At 38.3% G+C, this 12,934-nt stretch overlaps 1 protein-coding gene and 1 long non-coding RNA gene across 2 annotated transcripts in view; one reads left to right on the top strand and one right to left on the bottom strand.

Moving 5' to 3' along the window:
• BNC2 (basonuclin zinc finger protein 2) overlaps positions 1 to 12,934 on the top strand; it is a 239,216-nt gene that overhangs the window by 162,176 nt on the left and 64,106 nt on the right. The window lies entirely within an intron of this gene.
• LOC133217036 (uncharacterized) lies at positions 4,813 to 11,417 on the bottom strand. Its single transcript, XR_009726800.1, has 2 exons — positions 11,257 to 11,417; positions 4,813 to 5,302 (listed from the first exon to the last, which is right to left on the bottom strand). It is a non-coding gene; the product is annotated as an uncharacterized LOC133217036 (long non-coding RNA).

Here is a 12,934-nt window from a genome sequence, read left to right as displayed (position 1 = left end):
TCTTTTTTTTTTTTTTTTTACCTCTTCTCTAGTCATTATGAGAGAACATGTAATCAATAAAACACTTTTAAATCTGATCTGTAAAATGAAGCTGGACAAAATCCATTACAGAATTCTGTTCTGCTTCTCATTTCTGATAAGTAACATTCCCATGCTGGTTTTGTCACATTAAAATATGGGAAGAAAAAAATTTTCCTTGGGTTAAAACTGTATTCATGATTAGACTTATTGGTTTTATATTGTGATGTTTCAGAGTAGTGTAAGAATAGGGAAAAAGGAAGAACTATAGAATCATAGAATGGTTAGGGTTGGAAAGGACCTTAAGATCATCAAGTTCCAACCCCCCTGCCATGGGCAGGGACACCTCGCTCTAAACCATATCACCCAAGGCCTCGTCCAACCTGGACTTGAACACTGCCAGGGATGGAGCATTCACAGCCTCCTTGGGCAACCTATTCCAGTGCCTCACCACCCTAACAGGAAATAATTTCCTCCTTATATCCAATCTAAACTTCCCCTGTTTAAGTTTTAACCCATTACCCCTTGTCCTATCACTACAGTCCCTAATGAAGAGTCCATGCCCAGCACCCCTATAGCCCCCCTTCAGATACTGGAAGGCTGCTATGAGGTCTCCACGCAGCCTTCTCTTCTCCAGGCTGAACAGTCCCAACTTTCTCAACCTATCTTCACATGGGAGGTGCTCCAGTCCCCTGATCATCCTCGTGGCCCTCCTCTGGACTTGTTCCAACAGATCCATGTCCTTTTTATGTTGAGGACACCAGCACTGCACACAATACTCCAAGTGAGGTCTCATGAGAGCAGAATAAAGGGGCAGGATCACCTCCTTCGACCTGCTGGTCACACTCCTTTTGGTGCAGCCCAGGATACGGTTGGCCTTCTGGGCTGAAAGCGCACACTGAAGCCGGCTCATGTTCATTTTCTCATCAACCAGCACCCCCAAGTCCTTCTCTGCAGGGCTGCTCTGAATCTCTTCTCTGCCCAGCCTGTAGCTGTGCCTGGGATTGCTCCGACCCAGGTGTAGGACCTTGCACTATCATAGGTCATAGACTTTGCCAGTAAGTTCAGAATTATTCATAAAGAAGCTGCAAATGGATGGGTGGCTCTGATTTTCCCTTGAAGAATGGGATGCGTATCTTGACTCCCACCTCCTGAACTCTTGCATACACAGAGGTAAACAGATGAGCTTTGAATGTGCCATTGAAGTAAGTCTCTAGTTCTCTACATGGCTTGTGGAAATAATTTTTTTAATGTTTTTTATTTTATTTTTTTCTAGAGTAAAATCAGCCTGTGTTTGTGACAGGATGTTAGTAACAGTTTTCTGAGTTTTCTGGTACTGATCTTTTTTTTTTTATTATTTTTTCATTCATGTGGAGACAAAGAGAATTGTGTCACTTCCTCACATCATTTTAAGTGTCACTACAGCTGCAGATCTTGGCTATTATTTAATTATATTTTGCTTACATACAGTATTAGAGAAAAATTGCCATATAGGGGTATGTATATTGCTGATGTTTCACAATCCAGCTGAGCTAGCGTTTTCTCTCCTTCACATAGACATACACATACACGTACACATACACGCACACGCATGCGCACGTGAGTGCACACCACTGTAGAACAGCACATAAACTTCATAAATCTGAATCTTATCTAAATCTGCAACATTTGGGGGAATTGCAGGGAAGGCTGTCAGCACAAACAGCCTGTGAAATCTCACATAGGTTTGGAATACAGCTCCCAGATTTTCCAGCCATGACTTGGTAGTTCAATTTACACTCACTCTTAAGCTCTGTGTTTTGTATACAGTATGTCACTTCTCTGTTTTAGTTGTGTCCAGATGGCTCTGATCAGCTTTAAGCCACAGTAACAAATAGTGAATTTTCATACCAAAGGTAACGAAATTATGCAGTCATCTTTAGTTTTGTTATTAGGGAATGGCTGCTGATTCTGAGGGATGCAACCTGGTCTTTTTATCTGGGGAAGAGATCAAACCTGTGGGTAACATGAAGTCATGAAAAAGACCATTTTAGAAGAACATTCAGAAAGGCAAAAATATGCTTCAGTACCCCAAAATGACTCTTCACAGTTGCTTCTGCGCCAGCTGTCCATTTTAAATGTAAAAATGCTAGGTATTTAAACGTGCAAATAGGGCCAAATTCTGAAGTTACATTTTTAGAGATGGTTTTCAAAGTTAGTTCCAAATTTTTCTTTCTGTCCCCAGCAAAATAAGCCTCTGCGTCGGTGTGTCTAGTATGTCCTTTTCTTCATATAGCCTTGGGAAGATCTCAAGCATTAATTGTCATGCTTCTTTGCTGTGTATAATGAAAACAAAATTCAAGACTATATAGCTCGGTAAGATTGTTCAAATCAGGTTCTTTGTCTATGTTAGCTTACGATGGCATAGCATAAGGAAGCAAAAGCATGAAAGCATCAGATCACAAGGAACAGTCTTCTCAGATTTTTAGCAAATGGTATATGTAGCACTCCATATCTAGAAAGAAATCAATGCAACAAAAACGGTGGGTTTTTTGTATGAAGTAATCCAAGCAGAGTGAAAATAAATAGGATATTTGGATATTTGATAATCATATATGCAACATAGGGGCAGATTAAAAAAAAATAATAAAAAAGAACACAATGAATACTATGCTTTTTGCCCTGGATTCACAACTCTTTTTGAAACCTCACTGGGTTAAAAAAAAAAAAAAATCATGCTCAGAGAGCTGAATATTTAACAGAATTTTGTAGCAGAGGACTGGAAAATACAGAAGAGCTCTTGTGTTTACCAGGCCACCCCGAAAGGCAAGAGGGCATAAGGCACTTATAAACAGTGGCAGAGCACAAGCAATGTTGTCTTTGAAAAGTTTTCATTTTTCCCTTGAATCAGCTACAGTCTGTTGCTTGAGGTCACCACAGTTTGCAATCTTTGGCAGAAAGCTTCTTCCATTTTTGGTAGTGGCAGTCTGAATTTTTTGGAAGTGTTTTCTTCTCAAACTGCCATTATCTTCCAAACCTGTTTCATGTTATCATTGTCAGATGCTTCTTCCCTGAGTTTCTCAGAACAAAATGTTGTGTTTTCCCAGGAATGGGCTGTGGGGTTTTAAGCTTGGAATTGAGAGTCATATGGTTATGATTTGAGAATGTCAAGCCTGATTTTTTTTTAAAGCAGTACCTTTTTCTCTGGGCAGTGAACTCACTGCAGAAACATCAAAGAGAATGTGTGCTGCTGGATCAAGGTGATTTTTTTTCTTGACCACATCATTGCCAGCTGTGGTGTTTATGATTAGAGGCAGGCGTTCCAGACACCTCCGAGTCCTTGCTAAGCGTCAGATCTTTAACGGGATCCATCCCAGCTGAGTGACACTAAACAGACAGCCAGGGGGGAGTTGATGGGGTAAAGCAACAGAGGAGGAGGTCTTTGGTACTCAGTGCACTCACCAGCCAAGCTTATAACAAACTCTGCTAATGCTAGGCTTTAGGCTGCCTAGAGGCCCTGCATTATGCCTTTCAGACCTGCTTTCATTAGCAGAGGGGATGACTAGAGCCCAGCAAATGCTGTCATTGATCCTCTCACACTGAGTGCATGGATGTGCAGCATTCAGGTCACAGACTACTCAGCTTTGAAGCAGCTCGATTTTGCACTCCTGACAGCCACATACTGCCGACTGGCCAGAGCTGACACAATTCCCTCTCCGATCTGATTCTCTGCTCTGTGCAGCTAACTACATTGAATTCCCCACAGATACTTCTTCTACTAGAAATATTAACAGTTGTTTACTGGTCCTGTTGACATGAGAATTCTGCAAATAGCTAGAACTTCTGATAGCAGCTCTCTTATTTCATGCATTCTTGTTTTTGCTGCCTTTCTTGTTGCCCGCTTTTGGAGAATATTTTGACTGTGTCAGCTCTAAATTGTTTTCCTGAGCAGAAAATAGGCTGCACCAGCTTCCCCAGGATAAAATTTGGAAACTAGATTAGATCCAGAGTAGCTGCAGAGTTGCAGAGTTTTTTTGCTGTTAATTTTGACTCTGTAGAAGGGAGAAAGTTTAAAATCCAACAGCACAGAAGCCAGCTGTCTTGTATTTGAGGAAATGGTGTGGAAGCAGCTATTGTATATGCCACCTTAGAGGCCATCCAGAATAAAGGTCAGATAATAAAGGTGCCAGTTAGAGCAAAACCCAAAAGAAGAACATAAATTAGTCAAACATCACTGTTAAAGAAAATCAAGACAGTGCACTGTGCTGAAATTGCTGGATCTTTTTGAGTGTCATTGCAGCAAATCTTAGGAAGTTCACTTAAAAAGGGCTTTAAAAAATTCCAGTGAGTGAATATCTTGTTTCCAGCCATATGCTAATTTTACATTTCATTTTCTTCTGACATTCCTGAGCTTGTGCTGAAGCACTGGAGATCCAAATCAGTATGGAGGAACTGGATTACTTTGTGGCATATATTGTAAATACTAGTTAAGTCAGGCATCTCAGTGTAAGGATTTGTTGGTTTTGTTTTTGAGTCAGAATAAACAATAGTAGTTGTTCAACTGGGAAAGAGAGGTGTTCCTGAAATAAATCAAGTCCCATTAATGTAAAATCAGTGCAAAATGAGAGTCAAGCTGATTTGGCCACATGGTGGGGAAGATAGGCTCTAAGTATGTCTTTGTGTTTCCGTCTCTCCCAGTAAGTGACACTCAAAAAAGCTGGATGCTTTGCTTTGGAGAAAAGTTTCCTGCAATGTCTGGAATTGAAGGTGTTGGGGTTTCTTGTTGTTGTTTTTGGGGGGGGGAGTGGGTGTTTCTTGTTTGTTTTTTAATCCTTTCACCTCCAGAAATGAACACTGAAAACTTGACTTGGGATAACTAAGCTTTGATTAATACTGTTTCTCTTGATTATAAAATTGAGTTTGTTTTCAGGATTCAAAATTTTGAGGTTCTATTTAAAAAATACCTTCGGTTGACTTGCACAATCTAGCCAAGTCTAGACCTTATGAGTAAGCCAATTCTCTGAAAGATCTTCGGATCCTGAGATTTTGAGATTTGTTCATTGCTGAGGGCCATAACACTCTCTCCCAGCTGATTTCCCACCACCACTTATCAGGACACTTGTCTGCCTTTTTTCTTTTCTTGCTCTCTTTATCTCTTGTCTTGTCACTAACTCAGCTCTTTTCAGTGTCAGTCCCTTATAGTCCATTTTTCCTGCTTTACCAACATCTTACTTTTTTATAAAACTACACTGGGAAGAAGGATATTGGAGAAGAGAGCTATGTTTTTCTTGGTCTGCCTTCCTCCCTGAAACAAGAAAGTGAACAGGGTACAGTTCTTCTACTTGATATCGTATCTTTTATCTACTCTAATTCACTAGTCAACAATCTAGAAACAGCAATCTTGGGGTCCTGTTAGCTGTTTCCGCTAGTGGGGAGTGTTGGTTGGGATGCTTGGAACTACATTTGATAAAAACCTGAGCTCTTAAGTGTTTCACACTACAACTAATTATTACTCAGCAGTGATGACTACAAATTTAGGACATTTTATTTCACTTCTAGTAAGAGTGTCCCACCTAACAAATAACATTTATCCTCACTTATCCTTATGGCTAGGTTTGACAGAGTAGGAACATCTATGAAAATATAAGTGGCCTAAGAAAGCAGGAGTTTGAAAATATCTTTAAGTTTCCTTCTCTACCTGAAAAGTTTCAGATAAATGTATTTCATAATGATTTAGTTTAAGGTGACCATATTCAACAAACTAAAAGATGAGGAGTTTGTCTTAGAAGGAAAAAGCAGATGGAAAGGAAATAATGTAGAATTTTGAAGATATAAAGGAATCTTGGTGGCAGGGAAAAGGCAGGTGTTTTTGTTGACACATCCGTGTTTGTAAAAGACTGATGAGGAACTTTACATTGGAAATCTGATTAAATCCCTAGCTTTTAAGTATTGTAATTATCTTACTTTCAGAAGTAATTGAATGTAGAAGATGACAAAGGGAATAGGCAAAGAATTTGGAAAACTACACATGTTGACTTCTGAAAGAAAGCATGTTTAATAGTGCTATAAGTATTACAAACATGCCATATGAGTATCCCCTTGTGTTAATATTTCATAAACTAATTGAGTTCTTTTGCTTCCGTAGTATACAGCCTGATTTGAGATGCCATAAATAACACCAGAGAAGGAGCTACAGGCAATACTTAGAAGCTTCTTGGTCACAAAATTTGTTTGGGCTGTTAATGGCTATTTCTTGATATTTTTTGTTCTTCTTCAGACTTTGTCTAAAAACTGCAATCCGTCCTTGAAAGTTATATAAAATATATACACCTACAGCCTGTGTAGTATCAAAGTATGATAGAAAGCACAATTAAAGTATATTGAAATTGCAGGTTAAAGCATTCTGTAGCCAGGCAATTCTGTATCTGAGATTTCAGGTTATCTTCTATTCCCTGCCTTTGGGCATATGCATGCATGATGTGTTTCTGGATTCCATGAGGACATGGTGGTGGGGTTGGAGATCAGGTTGGGGTTTGGTTTGGGGTTTTATAGTGGCTATTCAGTATTTATTTTGTCCTTCAAATGAGTGGTTCTGGGAATTCTTTTGCTTCATGATATAAACTCTACCCTACTCTGGATATAGAAGTATTGGTTTACTTTTAGTTTGTGCTGTGGTGCTGGTTGAAAGAGGCAGCAGAGGAGTTCCAAAACACTGATGATATTTTTTCTCTACCTTCTTACGAAGTAAATGGGTGGATTTATTTCCACTTTGTAAGAGGTTTGAAAGAGTCTTATACAAGATCTTATAAAAGAAAAATATTTTGGCCATTTCTTTTGGTGTTGTTTTTGCAGATCTTCAGGAAGCAGACCATGGTGTGAGATTTGGTCTGGTCAGAGTCTGTCAATTGTGAGCATTTTGCAGTCCTTCTCATCCCATCCTGAAGAGCTTCATCAGCTTGACTGATGCTGGAGATGTACATGATAGTCCTTCCACATGGGCTGATTATTTAGACCCATGAAATCTTCATGATGAGACTTCTCTTATTCTACAGCAGATACACAAAATAATCATTTGAGTCATGATCTAAAAATGCCACACTTTCTGTACTGACTTGAGCAGGAGTCTAACTCACCGGGTTCTTTATGTTGTAAGGATTAGGAGAGACGAATGCCACTCTAAATGCTTCACCTTGATCCCAGAAAGCGCTTGGTCACAAGGATCTGGATGACATAGAAAGTAGTAAAGCAGCTACAGCAGGAGCAACCCACCAAGTTCCACAAGTTGGGAAATATCATTACTGAGTGCTTACTTGTTCAAGATTAACATTTAATTAACATTAAATGACAATAAATTGCCATTTTTAAAGTAAGCCACAGGAAATTCTTATCCTCACAATCCATTCGTGTGTCAAGAAACATCAGAGCCACAATGAAATTTGGTTCCATTTGAGCTTTGTCCCTGTCCCGTCTCTGGCATTTTCTCCTCTCTCTTGTTCCTTGTGCAAACTTCACACTGCATCTCCAGCTGAATTCACCATCCCCATCATTAGTTGCCTTTTGTAGTCTTTCTTTCTCCCTGACAAAGACGTCAGTTTGGCTCCTGGCTTCTGTATTTGCCAGGAACCTCTTTTTTCGCATGCAGCCATCAGCTACTCCTCCATGATATTAGAAGGAGCATTTGCAGAGAATGGCCTCTTCAATCCCAGCCATATTAGGCCGGTGCACCTTCAGTTCAGATTGAAGTTTAAGGGAATGTAGCTCTGGAGCACTAACATGTTGCTGCAAAGAGTATGCAAACAGGTTTATGTCCTGGCTTGATGATACTTGAGCTGGTTTCCACACCTGCCACAAGGAACATCCTGGCAAAGGTCATGTAAGATCTTCACACAATAGTCAGAAAGAAGTTAGCTACTGATACTGAACCTTTTACTACTGCTTTAACTACTGTTACTACATATCAGCCTGAAACTGATACTTGGCATGGACAAGAAGTTCATTGCAAACACGTTCAAGGCAAAATGAAACAGATATTTACAACTGGAAGTTTTCAGGAACATTTCCAAGGTCATAGCTATTGCTCATTATATCAGTTGAGAGTCAGTCCTTGTATTTTTTCTTTCACAATATCATGGTAAGTCTCTAACAACAATTCAGTATGGCAGTTGTTGGAGAGTTTAGGTGAGCGGTAAGAAAGCAGTGTGGTAGGGATGTTGTAACAAAACAGGTTGGTTGTTCTTTGCTGTGTATAAATTGTAGGATTTGTAGCATGTACACCTTTATTTTTGCTCCAGAACAGCCTAGCATGTGTGGCTGGTACTTACTGAGTTGATCACCAGAGGTCTCACTGACCTTGGCAGCCTTATACGACTCAAACTTTTACAAGGATCAACTGCTCCTGAGCATTTCTTCCAAAGTACAGGGCACAAATAGTCCTTCTACTTACTTTACATCAGGTGGCTATGGCTGTTTTTTAGTTTTTTCTCTTTAGACTTTTTTTAAACTTTTTTGTCAGTGTTTTGGTCTTTGTTGCTGAACTATTTCATTACAAACACTATAAAAAATTGTTAAGTTATAGTTCTTTTCAGGTCTCCGTTAACTTTTTACTTGAAGGCAGAAGAATGTTACATCCTCAGCGCAGAAGTAAACAGCATTATTTCTGTTCCAGTGGAAGTCTGTGCTATTATAGCATACTCTAACGCTTTTATTTTGGTATCTGAAAGCAAAATGAGATGTTATTAAAATAATTATTTAAAATAGAAGCAAATTTATCAGATTCTGAAATATTTTTGTTCCCTTGTGCTGTCATTGGTACACCTGAAATTGTCTGTGGTCCTCAGCTATTTAGCAGCATTTTGGTTTTTTTGGTTTAATAGTAATAGAACATAGCAGTTTTGAGGTACCAGAGCTTGGAAGCCAAGAGAGGTTTCCCTGTAAAAAATGTGGGTTGGTTTTTTTTTTGGTAGCAGCATATCAACTGGGTCAAGAAATTATGTTTTATGTTTTTTTTCATAGATCAAAACTTAGTGTCCTAGAGACTTTGGGGGTAGGTTCTGTACTTAATAAGTGGAATTATAATTGTACAAAAGATAACTTTTTAGTGATACATTAGCTTGTGTTGCAGTGTTTTAAGTTTGCTGGCATAAATCTTCTTAATCATCCTGTGCCAGTGAAAAAACTGTCTTATGGGGATCTAAAATTAAATTATTTAGCAGAAAACTTACTATAACATGTAGGTTCATGGACTGAAAGGAATTCATAGGCTGTGCCTACATTGCCTTACTAAATGCCATATTGGATTATGAAGAACTGAGGAATCATCTTGCCTAACTTTGCCTTGCTCACTGTCAAGCAGTACCTAATCAAAGTTTCATATGTTGAAGAGGACATTCTTTCCAAAGAATGTATTTGGTTCTCATTCTTTTAACAAAGCTGTACAAAACTGAAAGAAATCTTCCCTCCCCCCAAAAAGGAATTTTATAAGTAAGATTAATATTTTAAATTTCAGTGAAGGGTTTCTCTATGCAGATACTCAGATGACAAAAATAGTCTTTAAAAGGGTGGTAGCATTTTCAGATTGTTAAGTTTTATAACAGAAAATCTGGCCTTTCTGTAGATCAAATAATTTGAGTTGATCAATATGTTGGTAAGGAGTTTTTAGTAGTTTTAATATTAATGATCATTAAAATAGTGTTCTAAAATGTAAGATTTGTATTTAAAATTCTGTGAATGAAAAACTCCTGGACCTATTAGTGAACTGTAGACAACACTGAAAAATACAGTGCCTGTGAGGGCAGCACACTAGCTTCCCATTCCTGGGCTGGCATGGCTTAACATAGAAAGGGCTTGACAGCCTACCACAGGCTTGTGGGAAATAAGAAGGAAGCATATCAGGATTTCTTTTCACCACCTCTGCTGTGAAGTCATATCTGGGAAGCAAAGATGACTAGAGTGGAGCCTGTTACATTCTTGACCATCCTGTGAAGTCTATAGAAAGAGGTGCCAATCATCTCCCTGTGCCCAAGACACTTTCTAATGTGCCACAGCCATTACAGAAGCAGCTGTTAGGCATATGTGCAATATGATGATGAGCTGTACAATATCTCCTGTGGAAATTATAACTTTCTGAGACCATTTCTGATCTTGGTGTCTGATCTTACTGAAAAGATGGTTGATTTGCACAGATTGAATAGCATGGAAAGTTTTCTGAGATGCCTTGAAATTTTTGTACACCTAAAGATGAATTTAATTGAAATTGAACTTAGTATGTGTATGAACATATTTGTATTTGGGAACCAGGATGCTGTAATTCAAGTACATAAGTTGTGTGTGGGATTGTCTTGATGAAGTTTCATGGCCTGCAAGTTCATAGTTACATTTCTGGACTGTAACTTTGATTCTATGGAACTATTTATTTACTATTATTCTGTGAATTTTTTTTTCTTTCAAACATGACTCACAATTCCCAATTAATGGCTGTATAAGCAACCTCTCCCTTGTTACAATGTACAGGTGTCTCTCTGTCACCTAATCAGGTGATCAGTTAAACTGACAAAAGAATTGGCAAAGGTCTGTTTCAGAGACTGGAACTGTAACAGCAGTGGGAAAAGTATGTTTAATTATACAGGTCCATTGGTCAAAAAGTCACCTGAATTCCGCGAGCAAGAGCCTGCATATCCATAAATTGAATGCTGGGGTGGGGGGGAGAGTTGAAAATCAAATAACATTGTTTATTAAGTGGTTATTCATATATGCAAATATATAACTGCCTTCTGTATTTAAGAACTCTTTGGAAAAGGGTTGCAGAGGTTCTCAGAGCTGTTTGCTATTAAATTTTAACAATTGAATTAACTATTGAATGTACTATATAGAAGAATTGAAAGTCTTTCCAGTCTGCCTGAGGACCACAGTCTCTCAGGGCTTGTATATGGAAGATATGACTGACACCAAAGGGCATATATATATTTGATATAATCTCTAAATTTCAGATGATAAATACTCATTATTTTTCAGCCCTTTTTGTGTGTGTGTAAACAAAGAAAGAATAGATCTTAAATACTTTTGTTTTTCAAATTTTCTTTTAGAAGTTCTGTGTCTAATACAAAAACTCATTCCCAGTAAAAGTTCTTAAACGCAATGTATCTAAATGTAGTATATCTAAAATTTAGCTCTAAAGTTATTTCCTGGGGATCAACATAATTTAACAACTATAATTTGGAAAAAAAAATGGAATTCTCCCAAGGCTTTTCTTTTTTCTCTTACATGTCTCTCTTCCCAGGCCTTTGTATGGTGCAGATTTTCATGAGTCAAGGGTCAAAAGCCCACTTACGGTCTATAAATCAGAAAAAAGTTTTATTTATCAGAGTGCTGGTTTTTACCTCAATAGACTGCTGGTTCTGTCATTGGTGCCAGGCTCTGCCTTATCACAAAGCTATTATCCTTGCATAGTGGAATGCTCTTTGTTTGGATTGTTTACTTTTACTATAAACAAAGATTAGAGAAAAAAATTTCAAGTACGGGGCCCATGCACTGTCAAACTCTTGCTGGAAAATTACTGTCACGTGTTGCATAAGGTTGCTTGTTTTTCAAAAAAATGCAGTTGGCATTTATATATATAATTGGCATTTATAAATTATAGGACATTTGTTTCCTAGTGCCAACATATTTCACACCTGGCAAGAAAGGCTTTTATATCAGTAAAACCTCTTTCCTTCCTTCCTTCCTTCCTTCCTTCCTTCCTTCCTTCCTTCCTTTTTTTCCTTTCGTTCCTTTCCTTCCTTCCTTCCTTCCTTCCTTCCTTCCTTCCTTCCTTCCTTCCTTCCTTCCTTCCTTCCTTCCTTCCTTCCTTCCTTCCTTCCTTCCTTCCTTCCTTCCTTCCTTCCTTCCTTCCTTCCTTCCTTCCTTCCTTCCTTCCTTCCTTCCTTCCTTCCTTCCTTCCTTCCTTCCTTCCTTCCTTCCTTCCTTCCTTCCTTCCTTCCTTCCTTCCTTACTTCCGTCCTTCCTTCCTTCCTTCCTTCCTTCCTTCCTTCCTTCCTTCCTTCCTTCCTTCCTTCCTTCCTTCCTTCCTTCCTTCCTTCCTTCCTTCCTTCCTTCCTTCCTTCCTTCCTTCCTTCCTTCCTTCCTTCCTTCCTTCCCTTTCCTTCCTTCCCTTTCCTTCCTTTCTTTCCTTTCCTTCCTTTCCTTTCTTTCCTTCCTTTCCTTCCTTTCCTTCCTTTCCTTCCTTTCCTTCCTTTCCTTTCTTTCCTTCCTTTCTTCTTTCTGTCTTTCTCTCTTTCTCCCTTCCTTCCTCCCTTCCTTCCCTCCTTCCCTCCCTCCCTCTTTTCTTTTCTTTTCTTTTCTTTTCTTTTCTTTTCTTTTCTTTTCTTTTCTTTTCTTTTCTTTTCTTTTCTTTTCTTTTCTTTTCTTTTCTTTTCTTTTCTTTTCTTTTCTTTTCTTTTCTTTTCTTTTCTTTTCTTTTCTTTTCTTTTCTTTTCTTTTCTTTTCTTTTCTTTTCTTTTCTTTTCTTTTTTTCTTTTCTTTTTTCTTTCTTTCTTCCTTTCTTTTCCTTTCCTTTCCTTTCCTTTCCTTTCCTTTCCTTTCCTTTCCTTTCCTTTCCCTTTCCCTTTCCCTTTCCCTTTCCCTTTCCCTTTCCCTTTCCCTTTCCCTTTCCCTTTCCCTTTCCCTTTCCCTTTCCCTTTTCCTTTCCTTTCTTTTCTTTTCTTTTTTTTTTTTTTTAATTGCACAGTTAGTTTTCAAATGTGAAACACTGTGAATTATATATATAAAAAGTGAACTACACAAACCTCGGAATTTTTATTTGATGAATTAGCCATGATTTGACTGAGATTCTTTATGCTGAATATCATCTGAGATTTGTAGGGCAATTTTATTTCAGATAAATTCATAACAGATTGTAGGTAATTAAGGTAAAAAAAAAGGTAATTAAACTTTTTTTTTCATG

This window comes from Neopsephotus bourkii, unplaced genomic scaffold, assembly GCF_033783945.1.
Source record: "Neopsephotus bourkii isolate Nb327-2 ecotype Australia unplaced genomic scaffold, CSIRO-AGI_Nbou_v1 NB_1083, whole genome shotgun sequence".
Taxonomy (NCBI): domain Eukaryota; kingdom Metazoa; phylum Chordata; class Aves; order Psittaciformes; family Psittacidae; genus Neopsephotus; species Neopsephotus bourkii.
This window is presented reverse-complemented; position numbering and strand designations above follow the sequence as displayed.